Source organism: Colius striatus, chromosome 7, assembly GCF_028858725.1.
Source record: "Colius striatus isolate bColStr4 chromosome 7, bColStr4.1.hap1, whole genome shotgun sequence".
NCBI lineage: Eukaryota > Metazoa > Chordata > Aves > Coliiformes > Coliidae > Colius > Colius striatus.
The window spans coordinates 5,054,607-5,067,888 of record NC_084765.1 but is presented as its reverse complement, the minus strand read 5'-3'; the positions used below and the strand labels follow the sequence as shown (position 1 = coordinate 5,067,888).

General features: G+C 45.0%; 1 long non-coding RNA gene across 8 annotated transcripts in view; it reads right to left on the bottom strand.

Moving 5' to 3' along the window:
• Positions 1 to 3,302, bottom strand: part of LOC133625788 (uncharacterized) — a 35,516-nt gene extending 32,214 nt beyond the window's left edge. For 7 of the 8 annotated variants that reach the window (XR_009819085.1, XR_009819083.1, XR_009819081.1 and 4 more), the window contains exon 1: positions 1,693 to 3,302. This is a non-coding gene — a long non-coding RNA (uncharacterized LOC133625788). The remainder of the gene's footprint in view (positions 1 to 1,692) is intronic. The other variant, XR_009819082.1, reaches the window with a different exon arrangement.
• Positions 3,303 to 13,282: the final 9,980 nt, after the last annotated feature.

The window sequence follows — 13,282 nt, the reverse complement described above, 5'->3', positions numbered from 1 at the left end:
TTGTGTTAAATTTCTTCAGTCATGGCGAAATCCCACATTTTGTTTCAGACCAATATTGACAGCGTTTCTTCTTTCTTATTTACAAAAGGTACACTCTAAAGAAGTAAACTGTCCTGGATAGTTTTTCCTATGCGTGATATTTCCTGGTAGGACAATATGACTCCCTTTAGTCAATCAGGTCTATGATTGCATGTTAAGAGATAAAATTCTTCAGTGATCCAGGCTCAGGAGAGGACTGGGCACCTGAATGCAGACTTAGTACAGGAGGAACGCAGTGTGGTGCATCATAACCGTGAGCTCCCACAGGAAAGCAGCTGCAACTGTGACACAGTGCTGGCTGATAGACTACATGTGGCCCTACGTACCACTGTAGCTGGGGTCTGCCTTCCTGCTTTCTTGTAGCTCCCATACACAGTGGTATAACTTCTGCTGACAGTCTGTATTTTTTATGGGAGCTGAGAAATCCAAGTGTGTGGGATTTGAGATAGCTTCCATTGGAAAGCAGGTGTAAATGTGACAAAGTGCTGGCTGATAGACTACATGGGGACCTACTTACTACTGTAGCTGGGGTCTGCCTTCCTGCTTTCTTGTAGCTCCCATACGCAGTGGTATAACTTAACGGAGGGCATGTATTTTTTCAATGGGAGCTGAGCAGTCCAAGTGAGTGGGATTGGAGTTAGCTCCCAAAGGAAAGCAGCTGCAAATGTGATACAGTGCTGTCTGATAAACTGCATGGAGACTCATTTACCACTGTACTTTAGGTCTGCCTTCCTGCTTTCTTTTAGCTCCCATACACAGTGGTATAACTCCTATCGACAGTCTGTATATTTTAAATGGGAGTTTAGCAAAGTGAGTGGGATTGGAGATAGCTCCCACATAAGCAGCTGCAATTGTGAAACAGTGCTGGCTGATAGACTACATGTGGCCCTACTTACTACTTTAGCTGGGGTCTGCCTTCCTGCTTTCTTGTAGCTCCCATACGCAGTGGTATAACTTAACCGGCCACATGTATTTTTTCCAATGGGAGCTGAGCAGTCCAAATGATAGCTCCCACAGGAAAGCATCTGCAAATGTGACACAGTGCTGACTGATAGACTGCATGGGGACCTACTTACCACTGTATTTGGCGTCTGCCTTCCTGCTTTCCTGTACCTCCCATACACAGTGGTATAACTTCTACCAACAGTCTGTATTTTTTCAAAGGTAGCTGAGCAGTCCAATTGTATGGGATTGGAGATAGCTCCCACAGAAAAGCAGCTGCAAATGTGACACCGTGCTGGCTGATAGACTGCATCGGAACCTACGTACCACTGTAGCTGGGGTCTGCATTCTTGCTTTCTTGTAGCTCCCATACACAGAGGTATAACTTAACGGAGGGCATTTATTTTTTCAAAGGGAGATGAGCAGTCCAAAGGAGTGGCATTGGAGATAGTTCCCACAGGAAAGCAGGTGCAAAAGTGACACAGTGCTGACTGATAGACTACATGGGGACCTACTTACTACTGTAGGTGAAGTCTGCCTTCCTGCTTTCTTTTAGCTCCCATGCACAGTGGTCTAACTTCTACCGACAGCACATATTTTTTAATATGAGCTGAGCAGTCCAAGGGAGTTGGATTGGAGATAGCTCCCACAGGAAAGCAGCTGCAAATGTGACACAGTGCTGGCTGATAGAATACATAGGGACCTACTTACCACTGTAGTTGGGGTCTGTGTACTTGCTTTCTTGTAGTGCCCAGACGCGGTGGCGTAACTTCTTCCGAAATCATGTATTTTCAAAGGGAGCTGACGAGGCTTAGACTGTGGGATATTTGATAACTCCCACAGGAAAGCAGCTGCAAATGGGAGACAGTGCTGACTGATAGTCTACAATGGGACCTACGTACCACTGTAGGTGGCGTCTGCCTTCCTGCTTTCTTGTAGCTCCCATACGCAGTGATTTCACTTCTACCAACAGCCTGTATTTTTTCAATGGCAGTTGAGCAGGCCAATTGTGTGGGATTGGAGAGAACTCCCACAGTAAAGCCACTGCAAAGGTGGAACGGTGCAAGCTGATAGATCACAATGGGACGTACGTATCAATGTAGGTGGGTTCTGCCTTCCTGCTTTCTTTAAGCTCCCATGCGCACTGGTCTAATTTCTACCGACAGCATGTATTTTTTCAATGGGAGTTGAGCAATCTAAGTGCGTGGGATTGGAGATAGCTCCCACAGGAAAGCAGCTGCAAAGGTGACACAGTGCTGTCTGATAGACTACATAGGGACCTACTTACTACTTTAGTTTTTGGCTATGTACCTCCTTTCTTGTAGTGCCCAGACGTAGTGGCGTAACTTCTACCGGCAGCCTGTATTTTTTCAATGGGTGTCGATCAGGCCAATTGCATGGTGTTGGAGATAACTCCCATAGGAAAGCAATGTCAAAGGTGGTACAGTGCTGACTGATAGGCTACAGGGGTGTTGATGGATCCGCAGCTTATCTACACAGGAATACAGATTAGCAGGCACTTCTGTTTTATGTAGTGCTGGGAAAACAGGTGGGATAGCTCCTCCATAAGTGCTTCCTTGTTTGTTATCATTTTCAGGGTTTTAAGACAGCTCAAACAAAAAAATCACATTTGCTAACACAAGCATGCATAAAATTTTCATTTTTCTAATTTAGCCCTTCAGCATGATTGGTTCCCGAGAAACACAAAATTTCCCAAATCACAGTGATTGGTCAAAAAAGATATCAGTCCCTTTGTTTTAGTTACAACTAAGGTAACAGCCAAAGTAACCTAACAAATACATTTACAAGGGTCTTGTAGTTAAGGTAACAGCTAAGGTAACTGTTGGGACCTGGGCTATAATGAATGGTATGGTCTATCAGAAACAGAGAAAGTTAGCAGTTTGTCTTTGAATTGTCTTCTACAGAAAAAAAGCACAGAAAGGAATGTCTATGTGATAGCAAGCTTGAGCAAGGGGAAAACCGAAACAGCAGATTGTAACAGAAACAAGGTCAAAGCAAGAAGATAGGACAGATGGGAATTACTGCATCAGTATTGGAAAAAACGGTGTGGTAGTTTGAGCCTGGCTGGATGCCAGGTGCCCACCACACCACTTTATCCCCCACCTCCTCAGCAAGCCAGGGAAGGGGAGACAATAAGATGGGAGTCTCGTGGGTTGAGATAAAAGCAGTTTAATAAATAAGCAGCAAAGCTGTGCGTGCGGGAAGCAAAGCAAAAGCAGATAAGCTGTTAGTCTCTACTTCCCATCAGCAGCGATGTCCGGCCACCTCCCGAGAAGCAGGGCTTCAGTACGCGTAGCGGTTGCTTTGGGAAGGCCAGAAATGAATCTCGCCTCCCCTTCCTGCTCCTCTCCCCCAGTTTATATTACTGAGCTGACGTCATATGGTATGGAATATCTCCTTGGTCAGCCTGGGTCAGCTGTCCTGGCCATAGTCCCTCCCAAGATCATGCCCACCCACAGCTATTGTTGAAGGTGGGGAAAGGAATGCTGGAGGGACAGTCCTGATGTTGTGCAAGCGGTAGTCATAATATTGATATCAACAGTAAGCACAGCACTGCAGGAGCTGCTGTGGAAAATCACTACCATCCCAGACCCACTACAAACGGCTATACAGAGCCTGGCCCAGTTAGCAAAAAAGACTGAAACTAAGCTACTGGAGGATGACCTTGCAGCCCTACTAGTGTGGTGTCGCTGCAAGGAGTTATTAAGGAAACCTGACCAGCTCTATGATCTGGGAATTTGGGATCAAATTGGTCACACACTTTGGAACTCTGTTACAAATGGGAACAAAGACAGTGTTAAACTTTCATCTACATGGAAAATTGTGAGACGCATGATAGAAGAAATGCAGGGGGAAGCTCAGATAAATGCAGTTGTAGTAGGTGCTATCCGATCAGCAGGGGAAGAAAAGGAGGGAGTGACTGAAAAACTGATCCCCATCTTGCCAGAGCCCCCCTCTTCCTACCCAATCAGTAAAAGTGAAAGAGAATTCTGGGGAGGAGAGAAAATAGAGCCTGGTCCCTGGGTGCCCACTGATTTAAAGGATGCTCCTGTAACAACTCCTGAGCAGAATGCAACAAAGGTGCCAGGAGTTAGGGTGTCACCCACCGCTCCGTTGCCACCTTATTCTACCCCAGTGGGTCCTGCACCACTAGATCCTGCCCAAGTACCACTCCCCATGGATGTGGACGAGGAGGTGCAACCCGGCCCATCACAACTTTATCCGTCCATAAATAACCTTGACTTACAAAAACAACTTCAAGATCAAGAAAAAACTATGAGAGAGCTATTGATACAAATGCAGCGTCTCGGTAAAGGATCCAGTAAAAAATCGGTCAGAGATGAGTATGCAAAGGCACATCAAGCTATAATAGAAGGGCTTCATACGGTGGAAAAGCATTTTTCTGATGAAAGCTCCACCTGCAGCCCAAAACTAACAACAAATACTAAAGTATCAACATCTGTAGTGCCTGCAACTAAAAAAAGAAAAATGAGTGGGTGTTGCAATATCTGGAAGATCAAGAATGGACTATAGAGGAGGCAGATAATTATTTACAATCTAAATTTGGTAAGGAGGGATGACTTAATCGACAGGAGCTTGATAGAGTTAAAAAACTGTGGGATCAATTAACGGAAGGTCATGTTTCCTCGTCTGCTCTACAACAGACAAATGATGAGGAGGCAACAGGTTGGATTGATTGGTTAAAAAAGAAGTTAGATACTGTGACAACGACATCACCCCAGAAAGGTAAAAACTCTATTAGCAATTCATCAGCGCCAGATGATTCCCCATCTCCACCGAGGGATCCTAATGATCATCAAGGACAGAGATGAAAAGGAGTAATGGAAAATGCTGTAATTGAAGGTATAATGCTGTCATCTAGCATCACAGCACTGCCAGCGATGGTTAACAATGATGGAAATCGGCAATGGCATCGCTTTGATTGGAAAACAGTTAGTCAATTACAAAGAACGGTCCTGGACTATGGGTATAATAATAAACACGTCCATATGCTAGTTTAGGCATTCTTAAGAAATAAAATATTGGTGCCGGCAGATATCAAAAGTCTGATGGAGATTTTGTTAACACCTACCCCATACATGATGTTCAAAGACAAATGGAGAGAGAAATGTGACTATGTTGTTTATCAGAATTTACAGGACTGTGATCCTACAAATCCTCTGCGATATGCAACCTTGGCAATGATGATGGGTGAAGGACAATATACTGATGGTGCCACGCAAGCGGCTATGAATCACAGAATAATACAACAAACCCAGGCACTTGCTTTAGCTGCTTTTCAAGAATTACCACAAATCGGGAAACCATCTTTACCATATACAAAAATTGTGCAAGGTGCTGAATATGCAGTTTATTGATAGGCTCAAGACAGCTTTGGAGGCAGCAACAAATTTGGAACCAGATGCAAAATCAGCAATAGGAAAAGATTTAGCATTTATAAATGCTAATAAAAAATATCAACAAAACATTGCCACATTACCTGCTGGATCTTCACTCAGTCAGATGGTAGAGGCCTGCTCTCGAATCCCGAAAATTATGGAAGAAGAAGAAAAGGCAAAGATGTATGCACAAACACAAGCACAGGCAACGGCAATAGCATTAAAATCAATAGGTATTCAAGGAAAGGGAGATCGTAAACAGATGAGATCTGGGTAGTTCAACTGTGGGAATAAGGGGCACTGCAAAAAACAATGCTCGAAATGTAAAAGGGGAAGTTTTGAAGGTACATGTCACAACTGTGATAAATATGTTCATAAAGCATCAGAATGTCTTTCGTTTTAAGAATGATGGTACACCGATACAGGGAAACTCGAAAGCCAGTCACTGGATGGGGAGCGCCAAGACAGTGAAATACCCCCAGAGCGCGGCTGCCTCAACGAGCTTTCCGCAGCCACTCGAGGAAGCGCAGGCGTCGATCTGGCCGTGGGTGAGTCAGTAACTCTCCTTGATACTAAAGTACACACAGTTCCATCTACCTGCACTGGGCAGTCCTCTCGGCCATGGACTGTCAGTGCTCCTCCTGGGGTGCTCATCCATGTCTAAACAAGGACTATTTGTTGTTCCAGGAGTCATTGATGCAGACTATCAGGGTGCCATTGGTATCATAGTGTATACTTTAACTCCTCCAGCAACCATCACTCAAGGAAGCTGTATAGCTCAATTGGTTCCATTTAAGGCTCAAGTACCTCGAGCGATTAACAAAGAGTGAGGTACTCAGGGATTCGGATCCACAGGCTTTCCTATGGTAGCCTTTGCACAATCTATGACTAAAGAAAAACCTCTTTGAGAGGTTAGCATTCACAGACCTGGTGGTCATGTTTTGCGACACTAAAAGATGTTACTTGATTCTGGATCTGATGCCACTATTGTCCCTCGTAAAGAATGGCCATCACACTGGTTTGTGAAACCCACTTTAAAATTAACTTGGCTCACTACTTAACCAGTGTGGGTGGATCAATGGCCGTTACCTCAAGAGAAGCTTGCCCATCTGGAAACCCTTGTTGCAGAACAAGTTACAACAGGACATTTAGGACCATCTAACAGTCCGTGGAATAGCCCTGTATTTACCATTCAGAAAAAATCTAGAAAATGGCATTTGCTATGGGATTTGCGAGCAGTAAATGCAGTTATGCAGGACATGGGAAGTCTTCAACCAGGAATCCCAACTCCAACAATGCTACCCACAGAATGGGATGTTTTGATCATTGATTTGAAAGATTGTTTTTTTACTATTCCATTACATTCTGCAGATTACGAGAAATTTGCTTTCACTGTACCATCTATTAATCAACAAACTCCTGCAAAAAAGTATCAATGGGTTGTTTTGCCACAGGGCATGAAAAATTCACCTACTATCTGTCAATGATATGTAGACCTGGCCCTTGAACCATGGCAAAAGAGCCACCCTAATGTGATTTTGTATCACTATATGGATGATTTATTGATATCCCAGAAAGAATCTATTACAGAGAACTTAAGTAATTCTTTGATTAAACAACTGCAACTATGGGGCCTGGTGATTGCACCTGAAAAAGTTCAGCGACAAGCCCCCTGGAAATATTTGGGCATGACTATTACTAGTTCCTGCATCTATCCTCAAAAGCTTGCTCTCACAGAGACTGTAAATACCCTCAGAGATGTGCAAAAATTAGTGGGAGACATTCAATGGATAAGAAGCACCTGTGGAATTACCAACCCGGATATGAAATCACTTTTTGAACTGCTTCACGGAGGAACGGGACCAAATGATTCTCGATCTTTAACACCCCAGGCAAAAGTAGCACTTTCTCACATTGCTGATAAAATTGCTTGTAACGTATGTTACCGAATAGACCCGCAACTGCCAACTAATATTTATGTTTATAACACTAACAAAGAAGTCAGTGGTATTATTACTCAGTGGGATTCTCATGCAAGGAACTCATTACGCTTTTTAGAATGGGTCTTTCTTTCAAGTAACCCAAAAGTCACAGTTTTGCCCAGACATGAAGCTATAGCCTATTAGTAATGAAGGCACAAGAGTGATTGTATCTGGAAAAGGGGCTGACACAATTATTTTGCCAACTAATGTTGATATCATTCAACATTGGTGTCAAATCAGTATTTCTTTTGCATTAGCCACACACGGAATGATATTAGTTAATCATTATCCGAAACATCTGTTATTTAAAACTCGTTTGCAATTGGAACCACAACCTGTATTAACAAATACGCCAGTAGATGGCGGGACAGTCTTTACTGATGCAAGCAGCAAAACCAGGAAAGCAGGCTATGCCTGGCGAGACAATGGGGAATGGCATCATGAAACCTTTAAATTAGAATGTTCAGTGCAAGTTCTCGAATTAAAAGTAGTTGTTATGGGCTTGCAGTATTGGAATAATGAACCAATTACTTTGGTCTGTGATTCATTACATGTAGTTGGTGTCGTGCAGCGTATTCATAGATCTTTGCTGGGTCATGTTAATAACAGGACATGCTAACATTATGGAATACCTTACAAAACCATCTGATGCCATTGTTTGTTACTCATATACACAGTCATACTACCCTTCCAGGACCATTGGTAGAAGGAAATGCTTATATTGATCAGGTTATATCTGCTGTAATCACGGTTTCTCCACTCACACCCCCCCCCCCCCCCCCCTTACAGCAAGCGCACAGGTCTCATGCATTTTTTCATCAGTCATCATCAGGCTTGTTGTAGGCTTACTAACCATGATAATGAATAAGTGGATTTGGTGGATGTTCAGCAGTTTGTTAATGGCTGTGGCTATCATAGCTGGACAGAAGTCAAATGATCCTGCTTTTCTTTCTCTCCCTAAACAAAATGTCTGAGTCACGCTTGCAAATATAACTGGGCAAGATACGATATGCCTGGCTACTACTGACCTAAGAAACCCGTTTTCTACTTGTTTATAGGAGTGCCAGTGGATAATTGATCTGTTCCTAAGAGATACAGAGGGATGTTTGTTCAGACAGAAATCGTTAACAATTGGGATGGTTGGACCCCTTATTTACCTACAACAGGTTTGGAAGCACAGGAGCTTGAGCTTTTAGGATCTCTAAAGATGGATTGGTGTGTCAGATTTAATTATGCCTGGAGAAATCAGTCTAAGGCCTGGGATGTTACTTCAGGGCATCCTATATATAGAAATGCAAGTGTGTGGTGTAACTTTACTTCAGAAAAGATATCAAAATCTAGCAATGTTCCTTTAAAATTACCATCAGGCATATTTTTATCTGTGGAGACAGAGCTTGGCCTGCTATTCCATCACATATTACTGGGGGCCCTTGTAGTTTAGGACGACTTACACTGTTAGCTCCAAACATGTCTGTGATTTTCCAGCACAGGCTGTTACACAAAATTCGAGTTAAGCGTAACATACATGCATTTTCTCCTCAGTGTGAACATAAGGTTGCGTTTTCATCTGCAGAAAAAAGATTTACTGCTGCTTTATTGGCACAAGGCGTCGCAGCAAGAAAAGCACAGGGACTTTTAGACAAACTTGGCTGCTGGCTAGCAAAACAATCTAGCTACTATTTTATTAGCTACTAGTAAAGCTTTGTCAGAATTGCTAATGTGATAGTGATAGTATTAGACATGCAACTTTGCAAAACAGAGCACCTACAGTTTTTTTCCTTTTAGCTCATGATTGTGGTTGTGAAGGTTTAAAAGGCATGTGTTGTATGAATGTGTCAGATAATTTGGAGTCAATATATCCGAGTATCCAGAAGTTGAAAGACAGTGTTTTCAAACTTCAAAAAGACGATAGAGATTTTTTTAAGAAACGGTTGAGAGATTTATTTCAAACAATCCCTAGATGGCACCAAAGACTGTTAAAGAAGGCCTAGTCATCTTACTTGTGATTGTGGTAGTTTTACTTGTTACCTATGTTTCACTTCAGTATATTAAGGAAAGCATAAGAGCAATGATTGAAAAAAGAAGGCTTGTCCATGTCCATCTTTCGGTGATCTGGGTGGTCCTTACTGTAGTGTCAGTGATATGGCATAGAGCAACTATGGTAATGACGACATACAACAACAATGTTATTTAACAACTAACATAATACAATTTGATTCAACGAATTCACAGGCTATTCTCACCCAAAATCAATTTTCCTTCAGGTACACACTGGGTTGTCCCATCCTTACGCATCACCCACCAAGTGTACCCAGGTCCCTGAGCAAAAACAATCCCACGAATGGGTTTACCTTTACCCAAGGTAGGACTCACCCATACTGCTTTCCCTAACAGATCTTTTACGTGCACTACAGGGACTTTATCCCCTTCTACAGTATGTAAAAGTTCCGATTGGGCAGGGCCAGCTCTGTTCACAGATCCTCTGGAGTTGACTAGCCAGGTGGCCTTTTCTAAATTTGTGTCCCAATGTTTGAATGTTCCACCCCCCATTGCTCTCAGTGTGGTCTTCAATAGTCCATTGTGTCGTTCAACTTTTCCTGAGGCTGGTGCATGATAGGGGATGTGATAAACCCATTCAATGCCATGCTCTTTGGCCCAGGCATCTATGAGGTTGTTCCTGAAGTGCATCCCATTGTCTGACTCAGTTCTTTCTGGGGTGCCATGTCGCCAGAGGACTTTCCTTTCAAGGCCCTGGATGGTGCTCCGAGCGGTGGCATGAGACACAGGATACGTTTCCAACCAGCCAGTGGTCGCCTCCACCATTGTGAGCACATGTCGTTTGCCTTGGCGAGTCTGTGGCAGTGTGATATAATCAATCTGCCAAGCCTCTCCGTATTTATATTTCTGCCATCGTCCTCCATACCATATGGGCTTCCACCGCTTGGCTTGTCTGATTGTAGCACACGTCTCACACTCATGGACAACCTGTGCAATGGCATCCAAGGTTAAATCCACCCCTCGATCACGAGCCCATTTATAGGTGGCATCTCTGCCTTGATGACCTGAGGTGTCATGGGCCCACCGAGCTAAAAATAACTCCCCCTTGTGTTGCCAGTCTAAATCTATCTGAGCTGCTCCAATCTTTGCAGCCTTGTCCACTTGCTGGTTATGCAGATGTTCTTCAGTGGCCCTGTTCTTAGGTATGTGGGCATCTACATGGCGCACTTTCACAACCAGCTTCTCCAGCCGAGCAGCAACGTCTTGCCATATTGGGGCAGCCCAGATGGGTTTGCCCCGTCGTTGCCAGTTGTTCTGCTTCCATTGCTGCAACCACCCCCACACAGCATTTGCTGCCATCCATGAGTCAGTGTAGAGATAAAGCCTTGGCCAGTTTTCTCGTTCAGCAATGTCTAAAGCTAACTGGATGGCTTTTACCTCTGCAAACTGGCTCGATTCACCCTCTCCTTCTGCAGCTTCTGAAACTTTGCGTAGGGGGCTCCACACAGCTGCCTTCCACCTCCGATGCTTCCCCACAAGACGACAGGACCCATCGGTGAACAGGGCATACCGCTTCTCATCTTCTGGAAGTTCCTCATATGATGGGGCCTCTTCAGCACGGATTGCCTCCTTTTCTGGTGATATTTCACTGTCTTCACACTCTGGCCAGTTCGTAATAAGTTCCAGAATTCCAGGGCGGCTAGAACTTCCTACACGAGCTCGTTGTGTGATCAATGCGATCCACTTACTCCATGTAGCATCAGTTGCATGATCTGTGGAGGAGGCCCTCCCTTTGAACATCCAGCCCAGCGCTGGCAGTCGGGGTGCTAGGAGAAGTTGTGTTTCTGTGCCGATCACTTCTGATGCAGCTTGAACCCCTTCGTATGCCGCCAGTATCTCCTTCTCAGTTGGAGTGTATCGGGCCTCGGATCCTCTGTATCCCCGACTCCAGAATCCAAGGGGTCGGCCTCGACCCTCCCCAGGTGCTCTCTGCCAAAGACTCCAAGTAGGGCCATTCTCTCCAGCTGCGGTGTAGAGCACATTTTTAACATCTGGTCCTGTCCGGACTGGCCCAAGTGCCATCGCATGAACAATCTCCTGTTTAATTTGTTCAAAACTTTGTTGCTGTTCAGGACCCCATTCAAAATCATTTTTCTTCCGTGTTACGTGGTAGAGAGGGCGCACAATCATACTGTAATTTGGAATACGCATCCTCCAAAAACCCACAACACCTAGGAAAGCTTGTGTTTCCTTTTTGCTAGTTGGGGGAGACATGGCTGCAATTTTGTTGATCACATCTATTGGGATATGGCGACGTCCATCCTGCCATTTTACTCCTAAAAACTGGATCTCCTGCGCAGGCCCTCTGACCTTATTTCGTTTAATGGCAAAACCAGCCTTCAGAAGAATTTGAATTATCTTCTTTCCCTTCTCAAGAACTTCCTCTGCTGAGTCACCCCACACAACAATGTCATCAATGTATTGCAGGTGTTCTGGGGCCTCGCCCTTCTCCAGCGTGGCCTGGATCAGTCCATGGCAGATGGTGGGGCTGTGTTTCCACGCCTGGGGCAGTCGATTCCAGGTATACTGAACCCCTCTCCAAGTGAAAGCGAACTGGGACCTGCACTCTACTGCCAAAGGAATTGAGAAGAATGCATTGGCAATATCAACGGTGGCATACCATTTGGCTGCCTTGGACTCCAGTTCATATTGGAGCTCCAGCATGTCCGGCACAGCTGCGCTCAGCGGTGGCGTGACTTCATTCAGGCCACGATAGTCTACTGTCAGTCTCCACTCTCCAGTAGACTTTCGCACTGGCCATATGGGACTGTTAAAGGGTGAGCGAGTTTTGCTGATCACCCCTTGGCTCTCCAGTTGGCGAATCAACTTATGAATGGGAATCACTGAATCTCTGCTGGTGCGATATTGCCGCCGGTGCACTGTTGTGGTCGCAATTGGCACCTGTTGCTCCTCAACCTTCAGCAAACCCACAACGGAAGGGTCCTCTGAAAGGCCAGGCATGCTGGATAGTTGTTCAGTTTCCTCTGTCTCCACTGCAGCCACACCAAAGGCCCACCGGTACCCTTTTGGGTCCTTAAAATACCCTCTCTTAAGGTAGTCTATGCCCAGGATACACGGGGCTTCTGGGCCTGTTACAATGGGGTGTTTGTGCCACTCATCTCCAGTTAAACTCACTTCAGCTTCTAACAAGGTTAGCTGTTGAGATCCCCCTGTCACTCCAGAAATACAAACAGATTCTGTCCCTTTACAACTTGATGGCATCAGAGTGCATTGTGCTCCAGTATCCACTAAAGCCTTGTACTCTTGTGGGGTTGATGTGCCAGGCCATCGGATCCACACTGTCCAATAAACTCGGTTGTCCCTCTCCTCCACCTGGCTGGAGGCAGGGCCTCCCTAGTACTGGCCATGGCAGTCATTGGATACTTTTTGGAGAAAAGAGCTAGAAGTCCCCTCGAGGGGACTAGAATAGAGCTCAACACTTCTATTCTGTCTAGGGAGTTGCTCACTGGAAACTGGAGCAGCATCTTTCCAAGAGAAATTGCTCCTTGTAGCGGTTTTTCCCCGTAGCTGCCGTGCCCGTGCCCTTAAGGCCGAAGTAGGTTGCCCATGCCACTTGTTCATGTTCTCTCCCTGGTCCCGCAGGTAAGACCACAAAGCACCTCGTGGTGTCTGCCCTCTATATGCCCTCTCTTGAACAGAGGGACATCTACTAATGGCTGAAGTACGGACTCGGGCAGGTGGAGTGCGGGACATATCTTCTTTGAATTGGTGGAACTCTTTTGACATTTTATCTACAGCCGAGACAACAGCCTGTAGGGAGGAAGACAGACTTTCTTCATATTGCCGAAGTTGAACACCCATTTCCCCCACTGTTTTCCC